This window comes from Pleurodeles waltl, chromosome 6 (genome assembly GCF_031143425.1).
Source record: "Pleurodeles waltl isolate 20211129_DDA chromosome 6, aPleWal1.hap1.20221129, whole genome shotgun sequence".
NCBI lineage: Eukaryota > Metazoa > Chordata > Amphibia > Caudata > Salamandridae > Pleurodeles > Pleurodeles waltl.
In genome coordinates, this window is record NC_090445.1 from 1,095,986,102 (window position 1) to 1,096,006,499 (window position 20,398).

Below are 20,398 nucleotides of genomic sequence, written 5' to 3' on the forward strand. Positions count from 1 at the left end.
TCTCTCCATTCTAGCCTATGTGTTTTGGGCACCACTTTGAACTCTGCACCTGACCGGCCCTGAGCTGCTGGTGTGGTGACTTTGGGGTTGCTCTGAACCCCCAACGGTGGGCTACCTTGGACCAAGAACTGAACCCTGTAAGTGTCTTACTTACCTGGTAAAACTAACAAATACTTACCTCCCCTAGGAACTGTGAAAATTGCACTAAGTGTCCACTTTTAAAACAGCTATTTGTCAATAACTTGAAAAGTATACATGCAATTTTTATGATTTAAAGTTCCTAATGTACTTACCTGCAATACCTTTCAAACAAGATATTACATGTTCAATTTGAACCTGTGGTTCTTAAAATAAACTAAGAAAATATATTTTTCTATACAAAAACCTATTGGCTGGATTTGTCTCTGAGTGTGTGTACCTCATTTATTGTCTATGTGTATGTACAACAAATGCTTAACACTACTCCTTGGATAAGCCTACTGCTCGACCACACTACCACAAAATAGAGCATTAGTATTATCTATTTTTACCACTATTTTACCTCTAAGGGGAACCCTTGGACTCTGTGCATGCTATTCCTTACTTTGAAATAGCACATACAGAGCCAACTTCCTACAACACCACAGTAAAAATAGCCTTTGGAAGAAACAGGGTCATGTAACCATACAGTCAGCCCTAAGATAACATAACCACATATCACAAACAAGGCCCATAAAACAACTTATTTTTTTTTTCTTCCAAATGTCAGGAATTCGTGCTTTGGTTCAGATACATACAATCGTCACCGTACACAAATACCTATTTGATCGTAAGTCATAGGTAACAAGCTTGACAACATGTGCACAAGCTATCCCTTTGACCTTTTACCTGTTAAGGAAAAAGGTCACGTTAATCAAAAGAAAAACATTATATTACATCACTTTACATTTACTACACCTGTCTTCATCTGAGTCCTCTCCGTTCGCCTTTCGGGTCCTGAAGAGAAAAAAGTAGACAACAGGTTAGTGGACCCTCCGGGGCGGACCCCTTCAGGTTTCGTCGTCGCTGTCGTCGTCTGATCCGTCCAGTGCTGCGTAGTCACTCAGGAGGCTGTGGATCATCTTCCGGCAGACCAGGGTCGATGTCTCCTTCTTCCCTACTACCAGGCGGTTTCTGGAAAATAGAAGAACATCTTTAAGGCAGCACAGGAGCCTCCAGCAGCCCTGGAGGTCTCCGAGTGCATGGGAACCGGGGAACAAACCATACATTACTGAGTCTGCGGTGATGCATGTTGTTGGTATCCAGGCCCCAAGCTCCGTGCTTAGGGCCTTCAGAAGGTCCTGGGCGTAGGCGCATTCCCAGAAGAGATGGTAGGTTGTCTCATCTGCGGTGCATCCTCTTGGGTAGGACTTGTATCGGTTGAGCCCTCTTGCGTGCATGAAGGCTCTCACTGGCAGGCCTCCCTGGATGGCCATCCACGCAATGTCCTTGTGTTGGTTGGTCAGGCGTTTGAAGGCTACGTTTTTCCAGACATGGTCCGCTGTGGCAGAGGGGAGGGCACCGATCGGTTCGCTGACGTCCCTCGCACGGATCTGTCGGTGGATGATCTTTGGAGTCCACTGCGTCGGGGCTGGTGCCGCCGGACCGTGCTCCTTGATGAACTTCTCCACTTCTTTGTGAAACCATGGGGTTTCCCAGTTGTAGGGGACTGCGCTGTCCCATTCTGCCCAACCAAGTCGCCTCCACGTTGGTAACAGAAAAAACTGTGCCATCAGGAAGCCGGCGTGGCTTTCATCTTTTGCCCTCAGGGTGTTCCTCACGCAGTGGCATACGAAGGTTCCCCTCAGGATGGTGGCGATGTCCGGCACTCCTTTGCCTCCTTTGTCGTGGGTTTTGAACATCACCTCCCTCTTCACTCTATCCATCTTGGAGTTCCAGATGAAGTAGAAGATCATTCTCGTGATGGCCTTGGCCGTTCGAGGCTGCACTGGCCATACTTGTGCGGCGTACAGGAGCACTGGCAGGGTCTCGTTCCGCAGGACCAAAGACTTCCCTTCGATCGTCAGCTTCCGGAGGCTCCAGAGTCCCAGCTTCTGTTTCGTCTTTGCCAGTCTTTCTTCCCATGATTTCTCTGCTGCGCCTTTTCCGCCGAACCAGACTCCTAGGATCTTCAGGAAATCCTGCTTGATGGGGAATGGCAGTGGGTCTCTGGTGGGGGTCCAGTGGCCGAAGAGTAGGGTTTCTGACTTGGCGCTGTTTATCTTTGCTCCTGACGCCTTCCCAAACTCGATACAAGTCTTCTCAAGTTCTTTTATGGAGTGCCCGTCCGCACAGAACACTGAGACGTCGTCCATGTAGAGGGAGCACTTCACTTCGCCCTTCCCGCTGCTTCCTGGTACTATCACTCCTCTGATGTCCCTGTTCTGTCTGATGCGTTCGGCGAGGAGCTCTATAACGCAAATGAACAGAAGAGGTGAGAGTGGACAGCCCTGCCTAACCCCTGAAAGGACGGGGAAGGGGTCGGTTCTCCATCCATTGACCAACGCTGTGCTAGATGTGTCTCTATACATTGCGGTCACCACGTCACAGAAGAAGTCACCCAGTCCCAGTGCTCGGAGTGTCCGGTCCATGAACTCAAGGGAGACGCGGTCAAAGGCCTTTTCCTGGTCCAGACTGACCAAGGCCGTCGGAACCTTTCGGCTCTTGACGTACTCGATCGTGTCTCGGACCAGGGCCAGGCTGTCCGCGATCTGCCGGCCCGGTATCCCACAGGTCTGGTCAGGGTGGACTATCTTCTCCATCACTTTCTTTATGCGGTTGGCCATTGCCTTCGCTAGGAGTTTGTAGTCCACATTGAGGAGAGAGATGGGCCTCCAGTTTTTGAGGTCCTCCTTCTCTCCCTTCTGTTTGTACAAAAGCGTTATCATGCCTTCACGCAGGGACTGCGGCATACTGCCCTTGCCCACCACTTCCCCGTAGAGTTCCAGCAAGTCTGGCCCGATCAGGTCCCACAGTTCGACATAAAGTTCCACTGGGAGACCATCACTTCCGGGGGTCTTGCCTCTCTTGGAGGTCATGGCGGCCAAATGCAGCTCTTCCAGGGTGAAGGGCGCGTTCAGGCCCTCTCTCTCTTCCGGACTCAGTGTCTTTGAGATGCCCTTTAGGAAACTGTCCGCCTGGGGTCTCTCTGACGACTTCGGTGAGTAAAGCTCGCCATAAAAGTCGGTGACGACCCTCATGACGTGCTCTTTCCCACTCTGGAGGTTGTCCTCCGAGTCCCGAAGCTCTACCAGGAAGGACAACGTGCCAACTCGCCTAACCTGGTCCTTCACACTCCTGACGTTTAGGGTGAGCAATGATATGGCCATTGTCTCAGCGATAGCTGTCAGTTTCTGGGTAAGGGAGAACCGCTACTGGGTTGGGCCCTAAGCTGTTCTACTGGGAGTGCTGGGACTCTTGTTGGTCTCCCTTTCCCTTGCTCTCTTCCTCACTTTCATCCGAAATCACTATTTCGGCTTCTGCCTCTGGGACTTTCGTCCACTGGGCCTGTTCTTTTGGGGCCCCGGTGGTATCTATCAGGGCTAGCTGTTGGTGCAGCTCTTGGAGGACCGTTTGGATCAACTGGTTTGGCTCGCTCGGGGTCCCTCCTGTGTCCTCTATGTTCTCCTCGTCTGTGTCGATGGTGGTGTAGCCATCATTTGTTTCCTCGGTTTGGGAAGTGATATGCTTCTTCTTTGTGGTGTAGAAGTCCTCCTTCCTTTGCCGTTGCCTCTTTCTTCCTGATTTCTGGGGGGGTTGGGTAACCATCTCATCCCTCTCCATCTCTTCGTCTTTCGGGGGTTCCGTCTGTGGTTCTTTTCGGGGCGGTGGTTGTTTCCCATTGATCCGGGCCCGCCTTCTTTCATCTCTTTCCTCTTTCTCTTTCCTGCACTTTTCCCGCAGCCTCTGGGACGTTACCTGTTTCCAGGCCTTCTCAATCTCCTCCTCGTCCCCGCTGCTGCTGTCCACTTTCTTCTTTAAGTGTTTAGTTTTCTTTTTTGTTTTTACAGGGGCTGAGGTTGGGGTCGAGGTCCCGGCGGCAGCCGTAGACTCCTTTCCCTCCTCGGCCTTGGTTCCTGGTGTCGGTTACGGCTCCCCTTGGGCCTCCAGTGGTGGTGTATTTGTTTGTGCACCATTCTCGGGGGTTCCTTCGGGGTGGATGGGTACCACTGGGACGGTAGTCTCCAGTGATGTCGCCCGGTCTGTTGCTGTGGTTGGTTCCACATCTGGGTCGGGTCCTGGGGACTTGAGGTCCTGCGGGGCCTGTCCCTTCGGGTTGCTTCTCCTGGTTGGCTCCGGTATCTTCTGGGCTTCTTCCCTCAATGCCTTCAGGAGGGCATTCACCTTTGCATTGGCAGTGGGGTCCAGCTTTGGTCTGGTGATCTTCTGGGCTGGGGTTCCTGCAGCTGCTGCTGCGTAGGTTCTGGGTCTTTCAGACTTTGGGCACTGGTAGTAGGTGTGGCCGTCCCCTCCACAGAGGTTGCACACCTTTTTCCCTGTGCATCTGTTCGTCTCGTGTCCGGTTTGTCTGCATATCCTGCAGTACTTCTCTGGGCAGTCAATTCCTTTGTGTCCCACGGCTTGGCACTTCCTGCAGGTAAAAGGTTGGCCTGGGTAACGGATCCTGCCCTCGTCGCCTCCTAGGTAGAAGCTCGCTGGGGGGTGCTTCAGTCCGTCTCTTCCTGCTGGGTCTTTGTGGAGGTTGATGATGGCTTGCCAAGTCGTGTTCCATATGCCTCTTTTGTCTCTGACCTTGTTGGGTCCACTTGCAATGGTGCCGTATCTCTGGAGTAGCGATGCGATGTCCCGGTCTGGGATGTGGGGGGTTCGTCATCTCCTCCGTGATCCTCTTCTCCGTTGATGCTGGCTCCCATCCGGTTGAAATGTTAAAGGAGTTAAATGGCTTCTCCCCTTTCTTCCCTTGGAAGAATTCCCAATACTTCCTGTACAGGGTGTGAGTGATGAAACTCAAGAGGAAAATCCACCCTGATGCTGATGCTTGGCAGCTCAGCACCTCCTCCCCTGGGATCCCTGCTGGTTTGATGACCTTATCTAGGAAGAGGTCCCTGTCTAGCTTGGGTCCCGCCTTGTCTTTCACCTCCCACCGCATGACTTGGGCATGTCTACGGGAGAGGTTGTACCCATTGAAGGGTTCGGGGGCTGTCCCTTGCCTGGTCCCCTCCTCACCTTTCCCTCCACCACCTGGTTTGGCAGCTGTGGGGTTTTCAGGGTTCCCCTGCTTTGGCCCTGGGGCCTTCAGCTCACCAACCTTCCCAGCGCTGGTGCCTGCTGTTGGGGGATCTGCCTTACTGACCTCTTTGCTGCCCGCCCCTGGGGGTTTGGGGTTGGGTTTCGGGGCGTCCACTGGGGGGATGCCGTCTTTTATGGGCCCTGGGGCACCAATCTCCATCTCTTCAGAGATAGATGCCATTGGTTCCACCTGGTTCCACCTTCAGCCACTGGTCTATCTGGGTAGCCGCTGGTTCTGGTGTACTTCTGGGTGTCACCTGTCCTGTGCCAACCAAACAAACAGACAAACTGCCTGTAGTGCAAGAAACACTGCACAGTCACTCCCAAGAGCTAAGGTGAGAGTTATAGGTGTTACCACCTAAGCATGGATCCCCTCTCCAGAGATCTGAGTGCTGGCATGCCTGTGAAGGATGTTAGGAGGGGTTTTAAGCCTCCAGCATTAGTCCACCCAAACGCCAGGAAAGATAGAGTGAGTAGGGAGCACAATTCCGAGCTCTAAGAGCTAACCACACGGTCCTTGGGGGGTTCTCTTTTGTGGGTAATTTGCATAAATTTGCATATACAATGCAAATTTATTTCACTTCCAAGTCAAAGTCATAGATCCAATAAATATCAAATTTGCTTCCACTGGGTAGTGGTTTCAATCTGATAAGAACAGATACTACACTTGATCTTAGCCAAAAGGCTCACTGTAAAACACAAGTTCCAGATTGGAAAGAGATTAAAACAATAATACATTTTGGTAGGGGTTATTAATTTGGAGTCCCCACTAACATAGTGTGGGGACCCAGAGATGATGTAGACAGAAAGAGCACATTGTGGTCAATGTTTTGAAGATGTCCCATCATCCTAGGACCACCACAGGCTGAGTTATAAGCAAAAATGTTTTGTTAAAGTAATGCCCTGAAATGCATTATGGGGCAAGTTTCTCAAATGCAGTGAATATTGTAGAATCGGCTCTCCCACTGTGCTGGGAGAGCCGCTTTTGCTGTGAGAATTTCTGTTTTACATAAAGCATTTACCAATTTCAAGTGTTTTAGCCACAAGAAGTGACTCTAATTAGGTACCTGTGAGCAGTGTGACCAGCACTCCAATACCGCTGATCGAGTTCACGCTGTTGTGCATGTTTGCTCTGTGAGCGCCATGGCCACCATGCAGCACAAAGGGGAGAGACAGTAGTTCGCCCACGCTGAAGTATGTCGGCAATTATGCAATAATCCCTACAACAGGGCAGTCTGCAAGGCATTACACTCCCTGTCACACAACCCTATTGCCGTGTTTGACATTTTGGGAAATCTTGGCCTTTCTTTTTGAAACTTACTGCAAAAACAATATATTTTATGTGGGAATCATATTCTGTTTGAATTCGAGATGCAGGAAGTTAACGTCACTTGCCTGGACTGAAAAAGACGAAAGGAGACATAGGGACATATTTAAGAGGCCTTAGCGTCTCCTTGCGCCACATTAGCATATTTTTTTTTACACTGATGTGGCCCAACAAGGCCAAAATCCCCATGCTATATTAAAAAGTGTCGCAATGCATGCATTACACCACTTTGTAACCCTTTGCGCTACATTATGCCTGCGCCAGCCAAAATGTATGCAAACGGGTGTTCCCCTGTTAGAGGTGCCGAAAAAATGGTGCAAAAAATCTAAGAGATTACTTTGCATTATTTTTTCCGGAATTTTTAATGCTTGCTCAGAGCAGGCGTTAAAAAGAGGCCCACCATTGATTACAATGGGCCTCAATGAGCTTTGCAGGTTTATCATTAACATTTTTTACGCTTATCCTGTAAAGCTATGGACTAGCGTCAAGAATTCTAAAGCTACTCCCCTAACTACCGCCATGGTCTGCCGTATTTTAAATATGGCACACACATGGTGGCGTTAGGGGGACGCTAAGGGGCGCTAGAAAAGTGGAGCAGGACTGTGTGCAGCGCCACTTTTCTTAAAAATGCCCAATAGTATCATATGGTGCCAACTCCCTCTGTCTCTACCAACTGGGGGGAAGAAAACAAATGTATAGTTCAGGAGAGCAGGACGGGATCAGGACTGAGGAAGGGGGACTTGTGGAGGATGCTATTTTGTGTTAGTGCTAATTTTCTTTGAACAAACTGCCACACTCTACGTCAGATTGCACATCGTTTTATCAATTAAAACAACATAGAGAAGAGAACAGTGCAATACACCTTTGAATGACCAGACTAATTAATTCTCAACCGTGCCCCCACATCGAGAAGCACAGTGCGATTTTCAAAATCTAGATAAAGCCCTAATGGTTTTTAGGGCCTGTTCCGCAAAGGGACGCCTAATGGCCCCTCATTTCCAATTCTCATCAGGGTGAATTGCATTAGTAGACGGCTGTCCTCTGCACAAGAATGTCATCAGATAAGGACCCATGGTGCACCTTTTCCAGTCAGCCTTAACGCTAAGGAGAACTTCCGCCCCACAGGCAGCATCGGTGACTTATTCTAAGATCATGTGACATGCTGGGAAACATTTTAATTACAGTGCTAGCCTGGCGAGAGTCCACCGGTCCCACTGATAGAATTTTCTCCCTTTAAAAACCCATCTGCTGAGTATCCGAAACGGATCAGGGGGAAACAGTTGCAGTTTTAGAATCAGATATTCCGAGCAGTATCACAGTCGAGGATACTTGACCATCATTAGACCCAGGTGAACCCTGACTATAATCACAGAAACCAGTAAAAGATGGATCAGTGTTAGAATCAGGGGAACTGGGCCAGTATTAAAATCAGTAAACGGGGAAGCTGGAACAGTTCAGAAAAAGGGGAAACTGGACCAAATTTCAGATCCAGGGAAACCATGGGCAGTATTAGAATAAAAAACCTGGGACAGTCTCAGGTCCAGAAAACTGGGGTAGTGTAAGACAGAGGAAACCTTGGTAAGTGTTGTAGTGATGATAAATGAAGCCATACCATACATAACCTTTAAAATCTAGGAATCTGGGCCAGAGTGATAAGTAGGTGGAGAAGCATCACAACCTAGACACCAGGCAAGCTTTAGTGCCAGGGCTAAGTGTACTATTATCAGGAATACTAAAAAATAAAAGTGGCATGAAAAACAGAAGCTTATGTTATGGACGTTCCGTTAGTCCTGCATGCTAGTAGCCCAATTTTATGCACGCATAATTTTATGGTGTGGTGCAATTTGGGGAATTTTGCATAACAAGCGTTACGTGAAATTACCAAAAATGAGCAAATTACACTGGAGTTGTTTAAGTTTCATTTGGCTTAGTGCCAGAACCAGAGGAATTAAATCTGGTCCCATTGAAGGAAAATGGACATGCCAGAGCTAATTAAGATTAAAAAAATCCATTAACAATTCAAATAACTTTCTACACTATTCTATTACAAACCTAAAAACCAATAGTAAATTAGAAATTAGTAACTAAACTGTTGTAACTAAACTGTAGAAAAATGTACTTACACATTAAAAGCCACAAAATAATCTTAAATAATTAAAATAATTGTTAATTAATTCTCGAATTTGCATAATTAATTACCAAATAAACATTAAATGAACATACAAATTTATTAAAAAATAAAATAATTCATAATTTACATTGCGTCTCGTCCCATCCCACTACAAACCCAACAACCTGGTAGTAAATTATAAATTACTAATTACTAATTAAATGTAAAAAATAATCACCCATTAAAAAATTATAGTCTATACTAAAAAGTTAAATGATTATTCCAAAAATGCTAGCACCTAAAATTAATATAACTAAAATTGAAAAATAATTAAAAACAGTATTTAATAAAACTATATTAAAGTAAATGATAATAATTACAACAATATTTTTAAAAACGAAATTATATACCTGTAAAACAGATATTCGCTCCTCGTGTGTTCTGTTCCTCGATATTTTGGATCAAGGATAATTTAGGCATGATATTCATGCAACTCAATAGTTTTGTACCAATATTCTTATCAGTAACCCTGGAAAGTGCGCACTTTGCATCCCTTTTGTTGTTCTAGCCTCATGAAGCACTCAGCCAAGGCAATGCTTTTCAGAATTCATTTAACATACTTCATGAGATGATTATGTGCCTAGTGCCTATTACTAAGAGATCTAAGCCCTATGGCCCAGATTTACAAGAAAGTGGCGCATCGATCCCTATGCGCCACTTAGCTTGTGTCTCCCCTGCCCCACCTAACAACACAGTGGTTGTGCCGTATTTACGATACAGCACACCATGGCGGTCGTTTCCACAATAGCATCTTAATTTATGATGCTATTGTGGCGCTTTGCAGAATTAGCGCCATAAGTTATGGTGCTAATGCAGAAAAGTATTCAGGAGGCCCCTATGTTACTATGGGTTCGTCACTTTAACGCCTGCCCTGTGCAGGCGTTAAAAATGACAGAAAAAATGACGCAGTAAAATCTTGTAGATTTTACTGTGCCATTTTTTTGGGCCTCCTAACAGGGGAACGCCCCCCTTGAATACATTATGCCTGGCATAGCCATAATGTGGCGAAGGGGTTACAAAGTGGCGCAATGCTTGTAAATTTGGAGCTGGGGAATGGCCTCCTTAACGCCACATTAGTGTAAATAAATGATGCTAGTGTGGTGCAAGGAGGCCCAAGGGCCTTGTAAATCTAGTCCTGTATCTCCTCCCATAATTGCCACGTGGAAAACTGCAGCATGATGACAGCAATGCCTGTGCTGGAATTATGGCACCCTCCAGAAAGCCCTGCCATCACTACACCAGATCCTTTATATTTGTACTTATGAATTCCAGTTCCACTCCTACTCTTGCAGCAGTGTCTCCTTCTCTCCAGATTTCCTCTTCTACCAAAGGCTTTATTCCCTCCACTTCCCCTGCTATCTATACTGCCATACTAGCCTCTGGATTTTCCTCTGTATAACCATTTAGTTTTTCCTTATACAAGTCAGTCAATACGACAACATCAGTTCTTTCCTTTTCAAGTGATTCCACTAAATTTCATTAGATAAGCTTTACATAAGGCCAGCACTCCGTTCTTGGTTGGACTGAAATCAGAACAGTCCAGGGTGCCAAAATAAAGGTGGCCAAGTAGCGTACCCATCAGGGACATCTTAAGGATTTTGGGGGCCCTGGCAAAAACGTATTTTAGGGGCCCCTGTTTGAAACAGCTTTGAATTTCTGATCCAACTTCAGCTATTTCATGCCCTTTTTGGCCGGGTCACTGATAGTGCAAAGGCACACTCATCCAAATTCTAAATGCATTTCCATCTAATATTCAGGGATAGTGACCTGTGTTTTTAATATTGTAACCAGCAGCAGCTCACTACTATTAGTGCAAATAATCTCTGTGACACCCTCCCATTTATTATATGTGAGGTCCTGATCTAAAAGAAACTTCTTTTCATGGATGTTGCATGGGACATAACCACAACATTTCTCTGCAAAATATCTGTAATAGACTCACACATCCCACACATTAAACATAAACTAAAGGATAACAGTTGTTAAAGCAATCTGTTTAATAATTATTCAAGGTCACCAGGGCAAGACTCTGCAGAACAGAGATGGCTGTATCAAGAGGCCCTCTGAAAGATAGGGGCCCTGGGCCAGAGCTCACTTTGCTCATGCCTTAAAACTTCCCTGTACCATTTAGCTAAAAAAGTGGCCCAAATTTGCAAATCAGGACAGTTTTGAATGTGCAAAGACACGTTGTATGAGTATTTTGCAAGGTATGGGATGCATTTCTGCGAGCAATATTTGTCCTTTCACCGGGGAAATCAGCAGCAAAAACCAGCTCACCTGGAGCTAAAGAAATCAACTGTAAAATCCGACCCACTTGGCCATAAAACCAGCGTGTAGATTGCTAGAAAACCGGCCCACACCCTGATCTGTCAGACCAGCTCATCGGGCACTGCCTGATTGCCATATAGACCAGCCCGACACTGTCTGTGGCAGACCAAAAGAATTTTAACATGCACTGTTGAAATGTTCCTATTTTTACAGACCTGCCATCTATGCCTTAGCGGGACACATTTCTTGTGCACTTCCTGCACTTTCCAGTAACCCCTGCAACAGTGCGGCTTCCGGTCAAACAACACCCTTGTTCCCTGTCTCATTATCACAAGGAAATTTCACACAGGACCTGATGTCTCCTCAGTCAACACACTTTAAACTGATTCCCCCAAGAACAAGGCTACAGGTCCCCATCTACATGGTTCTGCTTCAGCACCTGCTCCTAGGGTTGCGGGCCTTCCATCCATCATGTGCTCGTTGGGAGCACTTGAAAAGGAGCCAACTGGAGCAAACACAGCTGTTCAGCATTCCCAAGCAAAGCTTGTGTGGAGGGATGGGTTACTACTGGGCTCCTCAGCAGGAGAGGAAATACGTGCAGATTGTTTTGAGCCCGGCTCAAAAAAACTCGTTACAGTTAAGAATTCAAAACCAAACAACTAGGCTGAGCCTAAACAAACACAGGTGCATTAAAGTAATATCAGAGAGCCATTGTGGGTCCCCCAGAGCAGCCTCATTTTAAGGGTTTTTGGGGCCCACGGCAAAACATACTTTAGGGAGCCCTGTTTGGAAGCAAACTTTGAATTTGATTGCTCAATTCCTGCCAGAAAAATGCCAAACAATCTTGAATTATTCATAAGTTTGAAAATCGTAGTTGCAGATGAAGAGATAAAATATTTTAGCAGAACGCTGTGTGTAGAGTCACCGAGACAGGAGTACAGACAGCAGAGAGAGCGAGAGAGGCGGAGACAGCGAAACGGACAGAGGTGAGAAAGATCCCCGAGGGCCATTTTCAAAGTTACCTGCTCCAGCAGTCAGCTCGGGTCAACAGACAGGGAGTCTGATCAAGTGACGAACACAATCGGTGAAAGGCTCTCTGTAGACACGGCTTTCGGGCTCTGGTTAGGGAACCCTACACCTTGGCCATAGGGATGTTGGCCAGTGAGGACTGTTCCAGAGCAATCCTTCATCCCCTGCAGAGATTCAGCTGAGCCTCCAATGGTCAGTCTTCTTTCTGGTCTACAATTATAGCTCTGTGTTATCTTCAAATGCATTATTTTTATTTATTTGAACATACAGTGTATGCCTTATGTACCTTTTTGTATTTGTTTGGGTTTTTAACTGTTAGAACGTTATTTTCTCTATCGCCTTTAGTTAGTCAAGCTCTGTTACAGTGTTCCTACCCTGACGGGTATCTGACTGCTGGTGGTGACCACGCAGGTCGCTCATGGCTTGGGCTCTTGTTTTATTTTCTAGAAAACTTCGATCGAAACCCAGAGCCCTCTCACATTTCTTTTACATACCAGTGTATAACATTTTGGCAACGAGGAAGGTATAAGTAAGGAGATGCTTTACTAAGACCGTAAAAAAACATTTTAGTGAAGAACCAAATTTGGGTCTTGAAAGATACAACTTTTATTTGAGACAGAAATAAAGTTGTCCTGCAGAAATTAATATGTGGATAAAACTAATACCATTACTAAAGGGAATGAGATAGCTATGGATTCACCCAGAAGACCTGATTTGGAGTTTGGCAGTTGGCCCATAGATACACCATATTGAAAGATCACTGCCGGTCCAGCGGTGATCTCTGTGCCTTCAGAGGAACTTCCATCATCATGGCTCACTTAATTGCTTCTCATTCGATGGCTGGCCTTCCTTTTCTTGTGTTAGACCCTCCTATAGGGCATACTTCTTTATGATCCTTTTGATTGACTTGTATACTTCCACTTCTCACATGTATGAAATACTTTTTTCTATTTCATTTAGCACTTCATTAGAGTGCAAGTGTTTTCCAGCACTCTCTCTCATGTGCTGCTTACCCCGCAAGTACCCCCCAGCATGTATGCATAACCAGTAACAGGGTTAGTTGTTGCACGAGTATGGCTGACTAGCAGACTTTAAGACTTATTTCAGTTTTATTTCCTGCATTTTACAAATTCCATTAAAGCACAAGCTTTGGCATAGAAAGGCTTTTGGTGCTGGGGAGGGCCGTCTCCTGCACTCACTCAGTTGGCATATAAGGCAGAAGATGTAGTTAGCATAGCACTTCTCCTATAGGCCGATTAATCTGCCCCATGGGCTACCACTAGAGGACCAAATGGCTAAATCCTATGGAAAGTACATTTCGCCTTGACAAGCCTGTCTCTTTATATCTTGACTATTCCTAAATCTTTTTAAAATATCTTCAGAGCTTCCTGTGTGAAAAGCATTTGAAAAATGAACCAGACATTTATAAAGACTAAAAAGAGTTAAGTGTACAGTTTTAACATATCATAAGATATGTGTTTGCATTTCTTCCAGTATTTTGATTATTTGTATTTTTCTTCTTTTAAACTGTATGTTGCAGACAAACATTGGCATCGCCAACAACTTGACACTCACAGAAAGGGGGACCTGTTGGCTTTGCCAATGTTTATTTACAAATGTGGCTACAAAAGACATATGTTTTGTAATATACTGCCTAGAAGCCATAGGTTCCACAAGTAGCTTTTTAAATAAGCTCCATAAATAGTACAGTAGGTTAGGATCTAGGGTAGGGCTCAGGAAAATTATTTCTCCACAGTAGCAAATATTGTATTTATGACATTTTCTGGAGCTGCAGAAGTGGATGGGTGTAGGATCCTCAGTAGATCTAGTGCTGAAAGCTGCTTCATGTTACGGACCTACGGGTGAATTTTTGAGTGCAAGATGGACAGTCCAGCCCTTCTGATCTATACAAAACAATTTGTCCAACTGATCTTAAGACAATAACTTAAATTAGTAAAGTAGGTCTAATGGACTTCAGAATATATCTCACAACTGTTTTGCTATAAAACCTATCTGCCTTCATAAAGCAAAGCAATGTTAATAATGGTAGCTGATAAACCCTGAATTTGTTGGAGTGCTTGTAAATATCCCTCCTGAATTATAACAATCGAGCAAGTGCTCAAGTCTTACTTTCTTCAGATGAGTTTGGATGAGTGAGAATGGACGTGGGTCTGGAAGCAATGATGGTGGATGCACCAAGATTTGGCTCCCGACCCATTGGCCCCAGTATCCATTTAGCCCCTTGCCCGTTTGCATCCTCGATGCCCGGATTGTGCAGACGGTGGGGACCCTAGCTGCAGGCAGTGAGCCCTTGCGGGGTGTGGTAGCTGAATGGGCGGACATACAGCTAGGGCTGTGACTGGGCCCGGTGGTCCAATGTTTGGACCCTACTTGTTTATCTTTGTAGGATTGGTCCTGGACTGCCTTCGCCTGCTCTCTGCAACCTGGGGGTGTTATGGAGCTGTAGGTGTTCAATCAAAGATGCGTGAGCTCATCAGGGCCTTTCTGCTCTTGGAGTCCGCCCTGACTGTCCAACGCGGACCCTGGTATAAAGGGCTTGCCTCTGCAGGCCTCAACAGTTGGACCTGGTGTCCAGAGTTCCTGGGATTGCGGAGCCATACACTGTTGCCTGTTCCTAGGAAGTGGCACTTAGCCAATTGGCTGAGACCAAAGCCCAGAACTGGTGGTGAAGATGGGGTGGGCGCTGTGGGGGCCAGACTATGGAGACACCCCCACAGCAGTGATTATTATAGCAGTAACTGGCCTTAACTCTCCTCACAATCATATCATACTTATTTAGTGCCTCCAGTCCAGCCTTCCCTGGGGCAAGTTGGTGCCTGATACACAACCGTGGCTCTAGATGACTAGTCCCTGTGTTCTCCTGTGTTGTGGTTGACAGAGCCCTCTACAAGACCAGATTGCTTATGGACTCCTTGTGCTGGGGATTGCCAGCTACGCTCCCCTCTGGTTTGACTGGTGCTGGCAAGGGAACCCAGATCACAACGAGATACTATGTGGTAATTTAACGTGGCTAATTACTGTGCCCAGATATTGCTTTTCAACCCCTGCCCTCAGGTAATTGATCATCAACATTTTGGTACTACAACCTTTATGACAGTCCTGGAAAGCAGGAGAGAAGCCAGGACCAGCTGGCCTTAATACATCGCTAATCACTGTACCTCAAGAGCCTCTAGGAGAATCTTCCTGCCCCAACCTAGAGATGCTGCTAAACACATGATCTAGCCTTGCTGAACCTTTCTCCTGCTAAGTGGAGTGCTGCTTGCACATTGGACCCTCTCCATCAAAACATGCTGCTCAACTCTTCCCGGATTGAGTTGTACTGGTCCATTTACAAAGTGGCTGTGACCTTTCCCATCCTGGGGAGTTCTGGTGGTGGCAAGCGAGTCTAACGACATACATTTTGTCCAGGCTATACATGCTACTCATGACTAATTCCTGTGGTAGGCTTGGAAATCATGGGAAGCCAGTTAAGTCCAATTCTCATTTGTCAGTCGACTGTTCTGATCCTTCAGTTGTTGACCCTCTTGCCGCAGGTCTGGATAAGCTCAACACTATCCTGGAGGCCAAAGGGACAACTACACCGCTCTTAAGGTGAAGATTGAATCTGTCAGCATCAATGTTGGTTTTTAGTGACTTGACCAAAAGAGGTTGGTGGAAAGAGTCACCCAGTCAGAGAGGGCATTACCCTCAGGACTACACCTCAGACATCAGACTAACAGCAAAAGAACCAGGAACGAATAGCCTGAGTGTGCTTCTTTGAGGGCAGAGCGGAAGATACAGAGAGCCACTCCAAGAGAAGAAACATCAGAGTGGTTGGTATGCCAGAGGTCTCTGAGGGGCAGAATGCTATGGAGTTTCTAGAGAATTGGATAAAGAGCTTCGTGGCACTCCACAAACTCTCCCCTTTTTCCTCTGTTGAGAGAATACATTTTATTCCAGCCCACCGGCCGCCTCCTGCAGCTCCACTGAGGCAATTGTCCCCAAAGTGCTACACTTCACGAATCACAATTAGATACTAACTGTGGCACAACAAGTGGGATGTTTTCAAAATGGAAAACCACAAGAACCTTATCGTTCCACATTGAGGCACAAGCTTCCACCTGATCCAAAGACTCTGAAGATGACAACATTTCTTCTGGTGTCAGCGTCCTAGCAATTCACCTATGCTGGTGTCTCTCCCCGCTGTCTGGAGTCACTAGCCTTATTGAGTGTAATAAATTGGTGGGTCCAGGGAAGATATCAAGCTAGAGTAAAGTGCTCGATACATACCACATGATTTTCACTATTTATTCTGCTTTCCCTGGACAGTTGGTCATTAGCCCTTTGTCCTCTGTACTATTGTTATTGTTACAATACTTTTTTTAATTGGAATCTGTGTGGATCTACATATTCTTTTTCCAGTCATCCACAGCATTACTTTACTTTTGTGGGTAGCAGAGAGCAGGATGAGAGTCACTTTGCAGTACAGGCACACATATCACTAACAACCACATTACATTATCAAGGGGTTTCTTATTAATCAGATGGAACATCATTGGGACTGCACCCTGCGAATAAGCAATATAGAATTCACTCCTTAAGCTTAGATGCTTCAATGTAGCTTTGCCTTAAGAGTCCCATATAACGTTTGTGAATGATATCAAGCTTCAGAAGCACTGGTGTGCTCAGGTTTTTGCTACTAATGCTCTGTCTATCGTAGGAGAGCTGTGATTTGGGTAAGGACAGTTGTTCCATTTGAATCAGGTTCAAGCATGGTGGATAAAGAGGGAATATTTGTCCTAGTACAGTGCAAACTAATAGTGCTCCAGTCATAACAGCAAGTATGTAGGACTTTAACCCAGAGCAGCAAACTTTACACAGGAACAGTTAGCAGAGTGGGTCCACATCCCAGGGATCCCAGGGGGTGATTTTAATTGCATACTGGACGTTACACTAGACAAATCAGCGACACCCGTCCCACAGAATGGCAAATCGAAAAAATACACAGGCACTCATATCATCTCCTCTTACCTCGTGTGTAGCCTTTGTATACTCCCTACAGGACATCCACATGGCATTTATTAATTTAACTATGAGATTCCGATGGGAAGGTGGGGTGTGGAGCATTCCACTCGCCGACATAACTTACTTGGTGTCATTGTACGGTCATGACATCATGATCTACAGCAAGTATTTTGGGGAACCACACTAGTTTGCCCAGATCTTTAAGGAGTTTAGCACTGCCTAAGGGCTACATGTAAACTGGCCAAAATCTTGCTTATTCCCACTACAACCTAACATCACTCTAAACTGGGTGTGTGACTCCATCAAATGGAAGGGAATCTTGTCCCTTAATTTAGTTATCAGAATATATCATGCAGACTGGAATACTGCCGCTTACGGTCATGGGACGCATTACCCTACTTAAAATGGTGGTACTGTCCTCCCTCTTCTACTATTTCACCAATCTGCCTATCTTTCTCACTGGAAAGTTCTTCCATCATGTAGGCACATTACTTGTGAAGCTCTTTTGGCATAAAGGCTGACGTAGAGCCTTACTGCCTATACTGCAGCTACTGGTGGAGCCATGGGGACCAAATTCTAAACATTATTATGCGGCAGCCCAACTTCAGTGGCTTTGTCTTTGGCTTTCGGGTCTTTCGCTGGAGGAGACTTGCACTGACGGATGAACCTTGAGCCCTGAGGAAATACACAATGCACAGTTGCTTTGCTTCCTGGCACCAAACTTGAACAAGGATGATCCTGTTTACTAAGCACAGCAATATGCTGCTTTACTAGACACTTACTGTTCACTAGACACATCTTCCTTTATGCCCTGGTCATTCATTTACTTGTTCTTCCTAATTATCAGGGGCACTTCATTTTTGGTGACCTGACACAATGTATGCAGATCTACTTCAGGACAGTCTGCTGCTCCCTTTTAATTTCTTCAGGGAACAATTTTCTAGGCATAGAGGACAGTTCCTGATGCACTGAGGTTTATTCCACATTCTGCAGACAAAATGGTCCATCACTGACACAGAACCTGAAATGCAACCATATAGCCAGGCTATGTGTGATTGGTAATGGTTAGAGGCACATTAGCTGGCCGTACAAAGCCCTTCAACACTATACACAAGCATCACTATATTCTCTGAGTGATATTTGGGAGAATAAAACAATGAGAGCAGCCCACAAGAATGAGCCAAGACTATCACATATCTCCAATTTACTCCACGCAATGCCTAATTTAAATTCATACAATTCATTGTAATGCGCAAGGGCCTATTTATCTCCTGCCTGAATTAACATACTTTTTCACAATTCCAATGGCTCCTGTCCATGCCCGGCTTTAGCGATGCTACTGGTCCGAAGTATTGGGTTGGCTAGCAGCCACCACTGGGTTACTCATCCTAAATAATTGAGAGACCACCGCTTTGGGACTATTTAAAAAAAACTAAAAAGTATTGGGTGGCAGCTCGCATCTTAACAGCTTGTTTTGTTGATAGCCAAATGCGCTTCTTCTGTGAAATGGAACAAGAAGAAGTGGTTCCCGGCTTGCAGCCCATGCTTCTTTTGGCGCACCTATGTGGACATTTACGATTATGTTTATTTGTTTATTATTGTTTATATTGAAGAATAGAAATCCGGAGTTGAACATACAACTGTATGTGTACGTGATCCCTCAAAAGGTAGTGCCAAGGGTGCATAGTCTACAAGCTCTCTCCAAGGGAACCACTGCTCTCCTTGTGTATTTACTGCCCAGGGTCCCAGGGATAAAGGATGGCCTCATGTTTGTTTCTACTGTGAAATGAAAAGCGGCAGTTCCACACAGGTGCGGTGCTTGGCGCTAAGTCGCTGTTGAATTTGTCGAGGCTGAGAACAAAGCCTTGCATGTGGAGGACATTTGCCTGGGGAAGCAACCGATCGCCAATGACTGGGATAGCATGTTGATGAGTCTGAAGGAGGTGCCCAAAATGATGCATTACTTCAGTAGATGCCTCACTGTACCTTCTCTGAGGCCCTTTGGCCCCCTAATCCGGAGCGCCAGTGGGGATGTACAAAGCAATTCTGCAGTCTTAAAGGCAAATTTTGCCGTTTGCGATTGTAAAATGGCCTTGTACAATGTACCAGCCCTATTTCGCGAGTTGATATCCTTTTACTGACTCGCAATTAGGAAGGACGCTCTAAGGGTGCCCCTTCCTAATTGCGACTCGCAAGCCAACGTATGATTGTTTTGTTACCCTGAATGCGGTCGCAAAACAATCGCAGTTAACACCAATTTCAAATTGGTGTTAACCCATTCGCAAACCAGAAGGGGTCCCTATGGGACCCCTTCCCCTTTGTGAATGGTACCAAAAATCTTTTAATATTTATTTTTGAAATGCATCCCGTTTTCCTCTAAGGAAAACAGGTTGCATTTGTAAAAAATAGTGCTTTATTGAACAAGTAGTCACAGACATGGTGGTCTGCTGCCATATCAGGCCACCATCCCTGTGTGTGTGGCCATTCCCAAATGAGTCGTAATTTGTGACCCACCTCATGAACATTAATGAGGAAGGTCCTTTATGATGGAATCGCTAGCAGTGTCTCAGACACTGTTGTACATTACAGATTGTGACTCGCAATTTGCGACTCGCAACAAAATGCAAATTATGTGTTGCAGTCTGTAATGGTCATACATTGGGCTCATTGTCCCTAACATAGCAATTGCACCTCAAGATTACACAGCACTTGCAGGTCTTCTAGTCAACCCAATCCCAAATTAAACTGCTCTGCTTACTCTACCCATATTCTATAGTGTAACACAATCTCTCAGTAGATTGGCAGTTATTCCAATCACTCTTCAGAGTCGACTTCCGCCACCTTGATGATGTACTTAAATGCCCTTTGTCACCATTCCTGCACACTTACCGACCATGGTTTACTTTGTTGGGTCACGGGGGCTGCTCATAGTTGCAATGCTCAGGACTTAAAATCTTTTTTTTTTTTTAAATGTTTAGCCAGCAGTTATCTATGCAGAATGATGGCTTTTCTCTATTAAGTAGAAGTCCATGCTTCATGCAACCTTGATGAAATCTATCCTGATATTATTTATGTCAGCTCTGTAGTATAAGTGAGGTATAATTGCCGCTCGACGTTGACATGTAATCTGTTTATACGATTATGAAAAGTGTCAATAACCATGGTTTGAAAAAATAGAAGAGCGAGAAATCTTTGAGAAAATGAGCCCAAATATTGCATCTTAGAGCACAATTTTAGGGAAATTAGCTGAAATGTAGTAGGTACTGAAGCACACTGATGAATTCCAGTCCATGGTGTAGGAAGCAAGTCTG

The 20,398-nt window shown here is 45.6% G+C and overlaps 1 protein-coding gene and 1 pseudogene across 2 annotated transcripts in view; one reads left to right on the forward strand and one right to left on the reverse strand.

Annotated features, from left to right (window-relative positions):
- The window catches only part of LOC138300602 (heparan-alpha-glucosaminide N-acetyltransferase-like), a 1,159,463-nt gene that overhangs the window by 957,047 nt on the left and 182,018 nt on the right, over nucleotides 1-20,398 (forward strand). The gene's annotated exons all lie outside the window — the stretch shown is intronic.
- Nucleotides 5,802-5,964, reverse strand: LOC138302244 (U2 spliceosomal RNA; annotated as a pseudogene).